Source organism: Gossypium hirsutum, chromosome A01 (genome assembly GCF_007990345.1).
Source record: "Gossypium hirsutum isolate 1008001.06 chromosome A01, Gossypium_hirsutum_v2.1, whole genome shotgun sequence".
Classification (NCBI taxonomy): Eukaryota; Viridiplantae; Streptophyta; class Magnoliopsida; order Malvales; family Malvaceae; genus Gossypium; species Gossypium hirsutum.
In genome coordinates this window covers 26,255,746-26,268,945 of record NC_053424.1, presented here as the reverse complement: position 1 = coordinate 26,268,945, position 13,200 = coordinate 26,255,746, and the positions used below count along the sequence as shown (strand labels likewise).

General features: G+C 36.8%; 1 non-coding gene across 1 annotated transcript; it reads left to right on the top strand.

Annotated features, from left to right (window-relative positions):
* The first annotated feature begins 12,592 nt into the window (after positions 1 to 12,592).
* LOC121206756 (small nucleolar RNA R71) lies at positions 12,593 to 12,698 on the top strand. The gene has a single exon (XR_005901924.1). It is a non-coding gene; the product is annotated as a small nucleolar RNA R71 (small nucleolar RNA).
* The last annotated feature ends 502 nt before the right edge of the window (positions 12,699 to 13,200 follow it).

Below are 13,200 nucleotides of genomic sequence, written 5' to 3'. Positions count from 1 at the left end.
GCAACCACAATCTAGATAATACTATCCCAAGCAACCAAATCAGCCACAATAAACAACATTCCATGTGTACATTTTACTCATCTATGAAGATAACATCTTTGTATATAAATCAAAATGATCATTAACCATTATTCGAGGCTTAATACAAAATGAGAGATTTATCCCAAGCCAACACATTTGGCCAAATTGATAATAACACAAAAAACAAGTCTAGTTTCCTATACATGCCATATTCAAAAATATAAATCAAACTATACCGAATGCTTCGATTGATAGTGTGATTGATATCTCTGACTTTCGTTGATCCTTGAGCTAGATAGGCGGCACTATAAAAAGAATGGAAAATGAGAGTGAGTAAGCATAAAGCTTAGTAAGTTGCACATAAATAAATTTACAACATAACTTTACCATTCATCAACAAGCTCATAATATACAATTGGGCATAAGTAACACTTACTCATCAATGTTTAGTACACATTGTATATCATAAAATTGGGTTCGCATTCTATATATACCAAACAGGTACCTGTACCACTCACAACACGATTATAGTTTCCTAGTTAATTTTAAATCATACTTTCACCGTTGAACCATATGGACCATTATTGGATACTCATTTAGCCTCAAATATGGCGTCAGACATAGACGCCATGTCCCATACATTGTCTTACACAAGTTCTAGTATATCTATGCCAATGCCATGTCCCAGACATGGTCTTACACTGACACATCTCTTAGTCGATGCATGTCCCAGACATGTCTTACACTAAAACTCATCTTAATTATGCCGATGTCATGTCCTAGACATGGTCTTACACTGGCTCTGATAATGTGGCCGATGCATGTCCCAGACATGTCTTACACTAGCTCACAATAACCAACATGTTATGGCATGAATATCCGATTTATTTCCTAGGTTCAAACGGGAACTCTACTATCTCTATTACCATCATGCTTTTTCAATTCCACAATCAAGCAATTCATGTTATATTAACCTCAAGTACAATTCAACACATGCATTAACATTGTAGTTGTATTATTTACATACAACTTATCTCGGATTACAAAATGTGGTGACTAGTCGATTTAGTCGATTTGCTTGGCTTTTCCCCGGTCTAGGTTCGGATTCTATATTTCTTGATCTACAATAAAAAATGCACTTATTTAGTCGCTTTATCAATCTAGGAACTCTACAATTCCTAATTAGGAAAAATGACCAATTTGCCCCTAGACTTTTACAAAATGGCCATTTTACCCCTAAGCCCGAAAATTGATTTTTATCGAATTTCTTCATATCTTAAGCCTAGCCGAACCCTTTTTACTCTTATAGAAACTCTAAATTCCTACTATTTTATATACTTAACATCTATTTTACAACTCATGTAATATAGTCCTTTTAGGTGTTTTCGTGCTAACACCTTTCACAGAAGTTGTTCATAACACACCCAAGACCTATTTTCTTCCATAAAAACTCAGCAAACATTACAAAAAAACCCTACACTCTTGATCATTTTGCAAAATAGTACCCTCATTTGAGAGCTCATGCTTCAAGGGTCTCAAAAATGCAAAAATCATCAACAGAAAGTATGTAAATCACTTACTTGTAAGAGGAATAAGTTGCTAAATTTTTTGAAGCTAAAAACCCTAAAAAATGGCTGAAAAATCGATGGAGAAGAAATGGGAAATAGAATGATATCATCTTTCTTTTATTTTATTTCTATTTTAGTCAAATTAGCCACTAAACCCACCAAACATGGACTTTTTTACCAAATTACCTCTTATGGCCGACCATGTACAATCTTAGGGTCTAATTGCCCTTTAAAGACCCCTAATTTAGGTTCTCTGGTTATTTGAAACTTTTAGCTATCAAAATAGGACTTTTGCATTTTATGCGATTTAGTCATTTTTCTCAATTGAGCTCATAAACATCAAAATAAACTCACCAAATTTTCCATGCATTCATATAATCATGCTATAACATCAAAATAATTATAAAATAATTTATTCAAATCCAGATTTGTGGTCTCAAGGCCACTATACTGACTAGGCCCTAAATTGGGCTATTACATTTCTCCCCCTTAGGGATTTTCGTCCTCGAAAATCTTACCGGAGAATAAGTTCGGGTATTGATCTCTCATAGTCTCCTCAGGTTCCCATGTGGCTTCCTCGACTCCATGTCTATTCCATAAAACTTTCACGAGTGTTATACTCTTATTCCTTAATTGTTTGACTTCACGAGCCAAAATCTTGATCGGGATTTCGCCATAAGTCATGTCTGGATAAATATCAACCTCTATTAGCGCAACCACATGCAAAGGGTCTGATCTATAGCGGTGTAGCATGGATACATGAAACGCATCGTGAATCTTTTCCAACTCTGGCGGCAAAGGCAATCGATAGGCAACCGGTCCTACTCTTTTGATAACCTTATAAAGTCCTATGAAATGATCACTCAACTTGCCGTTTCTACCAAATCTAAGGACTTTCCTCCATAGGGATACTTTCAAAAATACCTTATTGCCGACTTGAAACTCAATTTCCTTTCACTTCAAATCTGTGTAGGATTTTTGTCTATCCGAGGCGGCCTTCAAGCAGTCATGAATCGCTTTAACTTTCTCTTCTGTCTCTTTGATTAAATCAACCCCGTGAATCTGACTCTCTCTGAGCTCAGTCTAATATAAGGGCGTTCGACACCTTCACCCATACAAAGCCTCATAAGGCGCCATTTTTAGACTTGTCTAGTAACTATTGTTGTAGGCAAATTAAACCAATGGAAAGTACCTTCCCCAACTACCTTGAAACTCTAGAACACAACACCGCAACATGTCTTCTAAAATTTGAATCACTCTTTTCGACTGGCCATCTGTTTGCGGGTGAAATGCCGTGTTAAAACTCAACTTTGTTCCCAATGCCTCTTGTAACTTTTTCCAAAACCTCGAGTTAAATCTCAGGTATCTATCCGAAATAATCGACAAAGGAACTCCATGTAGCCTCACAATCTCAGAAACATACAAGTTAGCCAATCTTTCAAGGGAGTAGTCTGTACGCACTAGTATAAAATGTGCGGACTTTGTTAACCTATCCACAATAACCCAAACAACATCCTCTTTCTTCGGGGTTATTGGTAAGCCTGTCACAAAATCCATGGTAATTCGACCCCACTTCCACTCTGGAACTGTTATAGGCTGAAGTAGACCCGAAGGTACTTGGTGTTCAGCCTTCACCTGCTGACACACAATACACTTGGAAACGAACAGTGAAATATCTCTTTTCATCCCCGACCACCAAAACATTTTCTTCAAGTCGTTATACATTTTCACACTACCTAGGTGGACGGACAAACATCCGCTGTGTGCCTCATCTAAAATCTTTCGGATCAATTCATTGTTCTTGGGTACACAAACTCTATACATCAAACACCCATCGACACCAACACGAAACTCGGATTTATTCTCCGTCTCACATTGAGCTATCTTAGCTTCCAACTCTTTATCACCTTTCTGAGCTTCACAGATCTCTTGTAGAAATATCGGTCTAGCTCTCAACTCTGCTAGGACCGAACCATCGCTAGACATAGACAACTGAGTATTCATGGCTCTCAAGGCAAACAATGACTTTTGACTCAGAGAGTCAACGACTACATTCGCCTTTCCCGGATGGTAGTCGATAATCAGCTCATAATCCTTTATTATTTCCAACCATCGTCTTTGCCATAAATTTAACTCCTTTTGACTTAAGTGATCGGTGAATACTCAGCATTTCTCTCCATACAAATTATGCTTCCAAATCCTCAGTTTGAACACGATGGCAATCAACTCTAAATCGTGCATCGGGTAGTTTTTCTCATAAGGCTTTAGTTGTCTCGAAGCGTAAGCTATGACCTTACCTTCTTGCATAAGTACGCACCTCAAACCATTCAAGGAGGCGTCGCTATATAACACAAACTCCTTGCCCGACTTTGGTTGCACTAACACTAGGGCTTCGATCAGTAAAGTCTTTAATTGCTCGAAACTCTGTTGGCACTTTTCTGTCCATTCGAACTTGACATCTTTTTGTAGCAGTCCTGTCATCGAGATAGCTATCATAGAAAATCTGTTTACAAACCCCCTATAATATCCGGTCAAACCCAAAAAGCTTTGGACCTCTGTCACATTCTTCGGCAGTTTCCATTCAACAATAGCCGATATTTTCCTTGGGTCAACTCTAATCCAGTCATCCGACACAATGTGTCCTAGAAATCTAACCTCCTTAATCCAAAACTCGCTCTTACTGAACTTGGCGTACAATTATTTGTCTCTCAGGGTCTGTAATATAGTTCTCAAATGCTTCGCGTGCTCACTCTCACCACGCAAATAAATTAATATGTCGTCGATAAACACCACCACAAACTTATCCAAGTACGGCTAAAAAATGCATTTCATCAAATCCATAAATATAGCATGAGCATTAGTCAAACCGAAAGGCATGACAAGAAACTCATAATGCCCGTATCTTGTCCGAAATGCGATGTTCGGTACATCTTGCTCTGTCACCCTTATCTGGTAGTATCCTGGCCTCAAGTCAATCTTGGAAAACACAGTGGCTCCCTTTAACTAATCAAACAGGTCATTGATTTTTGGAAAAGGATACTTGTTCTTCACTGTTACTTTATTGAGCTGTCTATAGTCGATACATAACCTCATCAACCCATTTTTCTTTTTCACAAAGAGCGCCGGAGCACTCCACGGGGAAAAGCTCAGTCTCGCAAAGCCCTTATCAGTTAACTCTTGTAGTTGAACTTTCAACTCCTTTAACTCCGTAGGAGCCATCCTATACGGAGCAATAGAGTTGGGTCTCGTACCGGGGACCAACTCGATTCCAAACTCAACTTCCCTCATTGGAGGTAATTTGGGTAATTCCTCTGGAAATTCATCCACAAACTTACAAACCACTGGTACCAATTCAATCTTCAACTCAGACACTTGAGTATTCAGCACAAAAGCTAGGTAAGCCTCATATCCTTTCCTCAAATATTTCTCAGCAGTCAAAGACGATACTATTACAGGTAAATTATTTGATTCATCTGGCCCGACCCGAAAAACACTTTCGTCTTCACATTTCAACTCAATAAATTTTCTCCCACAGTCCACTACGACACTATGAGAAGTCAACCAATCCATCCCAAGGATTACAACAAATTCATTAAAAGGCAATAACACCAAGTTAGCTGGAAAACAATGGTCTCTAATTGTCAAAGGACAATTTCTACATACCTGGTGCACTAGCACATGTCTGCCTAAAGTGTTAGACACTTTTATTACAAACTCTGTGGACTCTACTATCATGTTCATACGAGGTATCAATTCCATACATATATAAGAGTAGGTAGACCCCGGGTCAATTAAAGTAACAACAGATATTCCATGGATAGAAAAGGTACCCGTGATTATGTCGGGAGATTTTTCCTCTTCACGGGCATGAATAGCATAAGTCCTTGTAGGCCTCTGCCCTCGGACCTCACTGTAGTATCTTTTGACACACCTCTGCTGGTAGCCCCGCTTCCAGGGTTCTTTTGTGGTCTACCCCTCGAAGGAGCACTACTTGCTCTCACATCGTGCTTTTTTTTCATGTCATCTAGCTCGGAACAGTCTCGGATGAATTGGTCCAAAGATTCACATTTGAAGCATCCTTTTTCTTTACTTCGGCACTCGCTGAAACGGCGCCTACCACATTGTAGACATTCTGGCCTATTTGGCCGAGCACTGCCAACACTCGCGACAGAAGTGGTCTGGGCTCTAGAAGTTGTGTTCTACCGGTTCTTGTTCCTGTTCAAGAGCCCCACCGAAGCATTCAATCAGGTAGAGAATTCCTTAGATTTCTTAGATAATGACTGATGCGATTTCCCCATCTGTCTTTTTCTTGAATGCCGCGATCAATCGCCGTCATTCTCTTCTCTTTAACCAATTCTTCTACCTTATGTGCTCTCTCAACTAGCACCATAAATTCTCTTAGCTCTAAGATGCCAACAAATACTCGGATATCCTCATTTAGACCATGCTCAAACCTTTTTACACATGGTAGCTTCTGAGGACACGCACTTCCGCAGTACTTGCTGAGTTTCACAAACTCTCGTTCATACTCTATCACTGTCCTACTGCCTTACTTTAACTCTAAAAATTCCTTCCTCGTTTGGTCTATAAACCTCTGGCTAATATACTTCTTTCGGAACTCTTCGTGGAAGAATTCCTAAGTTACTCTCTCTCTCGACACCACAGACATGAGAGTGTTCTACCACTGGTAGGCCAAATCTCGCAAGAGTGACATAGCACATTTCACGCACTCCCTAAGTGTGCACGATAGTTCATCAAATACCTTGATGGTAGTTTCTAGCCAAAACTTTGCTTTCTCTAGGTCGTCATCTAAGTTAGCCCGGAATTCCTCAGCCCCTTGCTTCCTAATCTTGTCTACAGGAGGCTTCTCCCTCCTGATCAAGTCCGTACCTTACAGAGCTACTGAGGTATACTGAGGGATCGGAGGAGGTAGGGGAGGCGAGCATTCGAATCTGTATGAATGAACTCTGTGTACCAAGCATCCATCATTCGGAGGTAGGATTCTTTAGTCCCTCCGCCGTGGCCCATAGTCACGGGCTCACTCTCAAATAGCACGGTCCTCTCGTCGGGAGCCAGCACGTTACTATCCACGTAATCCGCCGTGGCTCTATCAGAATCCATTTACTATATAAAAATACAATTTATAATTATCACAAGTCATCACACTATCAATATACAATTATAGCATGTATAGCTAGACCCATACTCTAGCTAAGTTAGTTCTAGAACTGACTAAACAATAGCTCTGATACCACTAAATGTACACCCCATACTCGTAACCCATATCGGAGCAGAATACGAGGCACTACTTAACTCAATCTCATGCACACAAATGTTCCCCCAAGTCATCGAGACTTGATCCAAATTAGAAAAGCTTCAATTTCTACATCAAACTTCTTATTATGGGTCTACGAGCCCCTAACTGACCATTGAAAGCTATTCGGGATCAACCCGGGTCCTTATACCCTCTATAAAAAATTTAACTTTGAAACAGGGTATACGCCCGTGTAGAGGGGCAACACGCCTGTGTAGAGGGGCAACACGCCCGTATGGCCATTTCAACATGATGGTGTTGATGGCCCGTGTGGCTCACACGGCCTAGGTAATATAGGGACACGCCCGTGTCCTCCACCTGTGTGGAAATAATTCTAAATGCACACCTACAGAGATTTTCACACGGCTTGACACGCCCGTGTCCTAGCCCGTGTGTAAAAACATGGATATTCTATTTCTAACGTCAGCATCCCCTAAATATCACACGGCCAATGCAACGGCCGAGACACATGGTCGTGTCTCTGCCCGTGTGTTTACTATCATGCATACTAACTTGAAATTTTTACGTGCAGGGGACACATGGCCGGACCACCCCCCATGGGGAAAACCGTGCGTCACACATGGTCTAGACACACGCCTGTGTGTCTACCCGTGTGGACAATATAAGGCTATTTACCAAGTTTATTTTCCACCCTTACTTACACAACCTGCATAATAGCAACCACAATCAAGATAAGACTATCCCAAGCAACTAAATCAGCCACAATAAACAACATTCCATGTGTGCATTTTACTCATCTATGAAGATAACATCTTTGTATATAAATCAAAATGAATATTAACCATCATTCGAAGCTTAATACAAAATGAGAGATTTATCCCAAGCCAACACATTGGGCCAAATTGATAATGACACAAAACACAAGTTTAGTTCCCTATACATGCCATATTCAAAAATATAAATCAAACTATATCGAATGCTTCGATTGATAGTGTGATCGATATCTCTGACTTTTTTTTATCTTTGAGCTATATAGGCAGCACTATAAAAAGAATGGAAAATGAGAGGGAGTAAGCATAAAGCTTAGTAAGTTGCACATAAATAAATTTACAACATAACTTTACTATTCATCAACAAGCTCATAATATACAATTGGGCATAAGTAACACTTACTCATCAATATTCAGTACACATCGTATATCATAAAATTGGGTTCGTATTCTATATATACCAGATAGGTACATGTACCACTCACAACACGGTTATACTTTCCTAGTTAACTTTAAATCATACTTTCACCTTTGAACCATATGGAACATTATCGGATACTCATTTAGCCTCAAATATGGGGTCAGACATCGACGCCATATCCCAGACATGGTCTTACACAAGTTCTAGTATATCTATATCGATGCCATGCCCCAGACATGGTCTTACACTAACACATCTCGTAGCTGATGCATGTCCCAGACATGTCTTATACTAGCTTATGTCTCGAGGCCGATGCATGTCCTAGACATGTCTTACACTAGCACTCGTCTCAATGCCGATGTCATGTCCCAGACATGGTCTTACACTGGCTCTCATAATGTGGCCGATGCATGTCCCAGACATGTCTTACACTAGCTCACAATAACCTACATGTTATGGCATGAATATCTGATTTATTTCCTATGTTCAAACGGGAACTCTATTATCTCTATTACCATCATGCTTTCTCAATTCCACAATCAAGAAATTCATATTATATTACCCTCAAGTACAATTCAACACATACATTAACATTGTAGTTGTATTATTTACATACAACTTACCTCGGATTACAAAATGTGGCGACTAATCGATTTAGTCGATTTGCTTGGCTTTCCCCCGGTCTAGGTTTGGAATCGATATTTCTTGATCCATAATAAAAAAAATGCACTTATTTAGTCGCTTTATCAATCTAGGCTCTCTACAATTCATAATTGGGCAAAATGACCAATTTGCCCCTAGACTTTTACAAAATGACCATTTTACCCCTAAGCCCGAAAATTGATTTTTATCGAATTTATTCATATCTTAAGCCTAGATGAACCCTTTTTACTCTTATCGAAACTCCAAATTCCTACTATTTCATATACTTAACATCTATTTTACAACTCATGTAAAATAGTCCTTTTAGGTGTTTTCATGCTAACACCTTTCACAAAAGTTGTTCATAACACACCCAATACCTATTTTCTTCCATAAAAATTTAGCAAACATTATGGAAAAACCCTACACTCTTGATCATTTTGCAAAATAGTACCCTCATTTGAGAGCTTATGCTTCAAGGGTCTCAAAAATGCAAAAATCATCAACAAAAAGTATGTAAATCACTTACTTGTAAGAGGAATAATTTGCTGAATTTTTTTAAGATAAAAACCCAAAATCGGTGGATAAGAAATGGGAAATAGAATGATATCATCTTTCTTTTATTTTATTTCTATTTTAGTCAAATTAGCCACCAAACCCACCAAACTTGGACTTTTTAACCAAATTACCTCCTATGGCCGGGCCATGCACAATATTAAGGTCTAATTGCCATTTAAAGACCCCCAATTTAGGTTCTCTAGGTATTTTCACTTTTAGCTATTAAAATAGGACTTTTTCATTTTATGCGATTTAGTCTTTTTTCTCAATTGAGCTCACGAAGGTCAAAATTAACTCACCAAAATTTCCATGCATTCATATAATCTTGCTATAACATCAAAATAATTATAAAATAATTTATTCGACTCTGGATTTATGGTCTCGAGATCACTATTCTGACTAGGCCCTAAATCGAGCTATTACAAACATAATGGCTTGACCACATATATATGATCTGGCAGTTTTAACTGTAATTTTTGGTGTGATTTGGTTGGATGAGTTCTAGGGAACTCTATTTTTTGTGTGTAGTGAAGTTGGGTAAGATATTTTATAAAAACCAGCATTTTTAATTTTAAAAAATACTGCATTGGCATAATCATACATTCTCTAATACTTTAACTTGCTCCGTCTATTTATGTGAGCATTACGAAATTCTCTACGATACTTTGAAAGGTATTTTGTATTTTGTATAATCTCTGTTGAGTTAGTTATACAATGAGCTTTATAGCTCACCTCTGTGTTTGTCTTTGATTGTTCAAGTAGCCCTCTGACTTAGGACCGGATGACATGAGGGAGCTCGGATTATTTCTGCCCTTAATGTAAATATGGTGATTTTTGTAATTATTCGTTTTAAATTTTTAAGTTTGAAATATGTAATCGGTTTTGAATTCATTTTGGGTTTTCATTAATTTTTTGGTGACTGATATTTCAAACGTGACACTGCAAAATCACTTTGGTCAACAAAATGGATTTTTGGTTTTCAAAATTACAACTCCAAAAACATTTTCCGTTGGAAATTAAGTAATTTCTGAAGTGTTTTTTGTAAACAAAAAAAATAGCTTTTAATGGTTGTTTGCTATATTCGTATTTGTTAAATCATTACTGAAACAATTTACCAAGTGAATTGACGTAATTTCTCCAAATTCGATCATAACTTCTAAGTCGGCTTTGGGGTGTTACATTTAGTTGAAGTTTTAGGGATCAATTTGATAGGTTTTAAGTTTAGTATTGATAAAGAACTAAATTGTACAGCCAATTGATGATTTTGTGCAATAGGGATTAAATCGCATAAAATTTGAAATTAGTGATAGAAATAAAAAATAATAGGAAGTTTATTAGACCTAGAGTGAAATCAAAATAAAAATTTGAGGCTTAAATTTGAGAGTTATGTTAGTCTCGATTTTAGGGACTAAATTGAATAAAATGCAAAAGTCGCATAAATTAGCAATTGAATGGGAAAATGATTGGGTATTGATGATTTGGCGTATTTGTGCAAAATTCATCAATAAATAACTTGACGTTTACGGTTTTTATTTCTGTAATCCTAACATTTTCAATTATTGCAATTGCGAACTACAATTGCGAACTAATAATATAAGTTAAGCTAGAAATGATTGAACAAGCTAAATTGAACTACTTTGAATTAACTGATTGTGATAAGGACTAAATTGAATAGACTTGAAAATATGATATATCATTATAAATATGCAATTGAATTCAGTTGGTGCTGAATTATGTTGTCACAAGTGTGATTTGATGATTGCTTGATGAAATTATGTTGTGGAATTGAGAAATCGAGTATAAATAAAATTGAAATAACTATGAATAGTAGATATTTATTTATAAGCTTGAAATTATGGTTTTGATGTTGTACAATTTAATCAATTCGATTGAGATAAGGAAAAATGTATATGCTGCAACTATAACAGCTTAGTTTAAGATATGTAAATAGATTTAATATTTAGGTAATGTTTTAGGACTTGTAGATTGACTTGTTAAAATGCATTATAAACTTTGCATTATATTTCAATGTCCGATTATAGAAATACCACTGAATTATACTCGAGGTGCTTTTGTTTGTCTCGTGCGCAGGTTATGTACCTAGTAAATCTATCACCGACTTAGCATCCAACGACAATCCCGAACTCAAATGTTGGTGAATGGTCTTCTTCTTTTTTTTTTTTTGGTATGTACCTAGGTTATGATATTCTAGTTTTGGTCAATTTGTATCTTGATGGTTTTTAATGGTATGTAATTAAGCATATGTGTGATGGAATTGGTCAATTTTGTTAATAGCTTGAAAGTGTTTTGTCTTGGTTAATTGCATAATGTTGTCATGAATGAGTTGGTTATATACATGGTTTTATGCTTGTTTAATGTTTGAGCTTGGTTGTGGTATATGATGTGTTAGATAGTATCTTAGCATAGATTTAGTAAAAGACATATTTATGTTTATGATCTATTTAATTGATTAGGTAGCCTTTATATTTACTTTGTTTGTTTAAGGTGCCATTTGAGGTATATTGGTTAGATATTCAATTATTTAAATAGGTGAATTTGGCTTGAAATAAACTTTTAAAACACGAGATTTTACCATTTTGAACTTAGGTATCAATATTTTGGTATTTGGTATCGATATTTAGCCTTATGAAAAGTTTTACAACAAACAAAATGCCAAAATGGTATCGATTTATATAGATACTTTTTTCATAAAATATTTATACCATAAAATAACTATCGATACCCTTGTTTTGCCAAAAAAAATCAAATTTTGGTATCTATTTTCATTAAGGTATCGATACCAACTATGGAATTTCATTATTGACCTTAAAACTTTAAAATTTTATAATTCGATTCTATTACATGCCTGGATTTCACAATTAGGTCCTTATAGAGTTCAAATTTTTAATATGTGATATAAATGATAAATAATTGAGTTTTTGTTTAGTAAAGTATTTATCAATTATTGAATTTTGACGTAACACCTTTTTACTCATTTCTTATGACCACCGTCATTCTTCATTCTTATATTTTTGGTGTATTATTTTACTATAAACAATAACACATTTATAGGCAGTTAGACTCCAAACGGTTAAGCTTCTCTAAGATTTGTTGATATAGATCATCTTCGTTTAAAGCTTTTACCGTTGGATGCTTTGATTTTTATGTGAATCTTTCATTGGGCCATATATACGAATTCATAGCCATGTCTTCTATGATTTTATAGGCTCTTTCGTATGTGTGGAACATGATAGATCCTCAGGCTGCTCCGTCTAGGTTGGATCTGATGTTACTATCAACACCATTATAGAAAATTTGGATTTGAAGCCACGTTTGCATCCCATGGTGTGGGTGCTTCCATAGCATTGACTTGAAATGTTCTCATGCTTCGTACAGAGATTCACCTTCATATTGCTTGAAATTGGAAATTTCTCACCTAAGCTAAATGGTTCTACTAATAGAAAAAATTGTGAAGAAACTTTTCTGCTAAATCGTCCCACATGGTTATGGAACCTCTTTCTAACGTCTAACCAATTAGTTGTGTTATTGCACAGATAAGAGGGAAATAACCGAAGACACGCAGCATCATCAATTACTCCATTATAATTGAAGATGTCACATAATTGTAAAAACCGCTACAAGTGTTGGTTCGTACCTTCCACATGTCCACCTTGAACTGCAAGGCATTTTGGATCATCTGAATTGTGGTCGTCTTTATTTTTAAATTATTGGCGTTAATTGCCAGCCTTTCGATACTCCCTCACATTGCTTCTAATGTAGGTAGAGTGTATTCGCGTAACATCCTTTGATCCATCGAGACTCTTTCTTGGATGTTTTCTTGTCGCTCTTATGGCTCATCAAATAACAGATTCTCCCGATAAATTCTCCCGTGATAGATTAATTGCCATGGGTGGATTGGTATTCATCAACTGACGATGGTGTCTA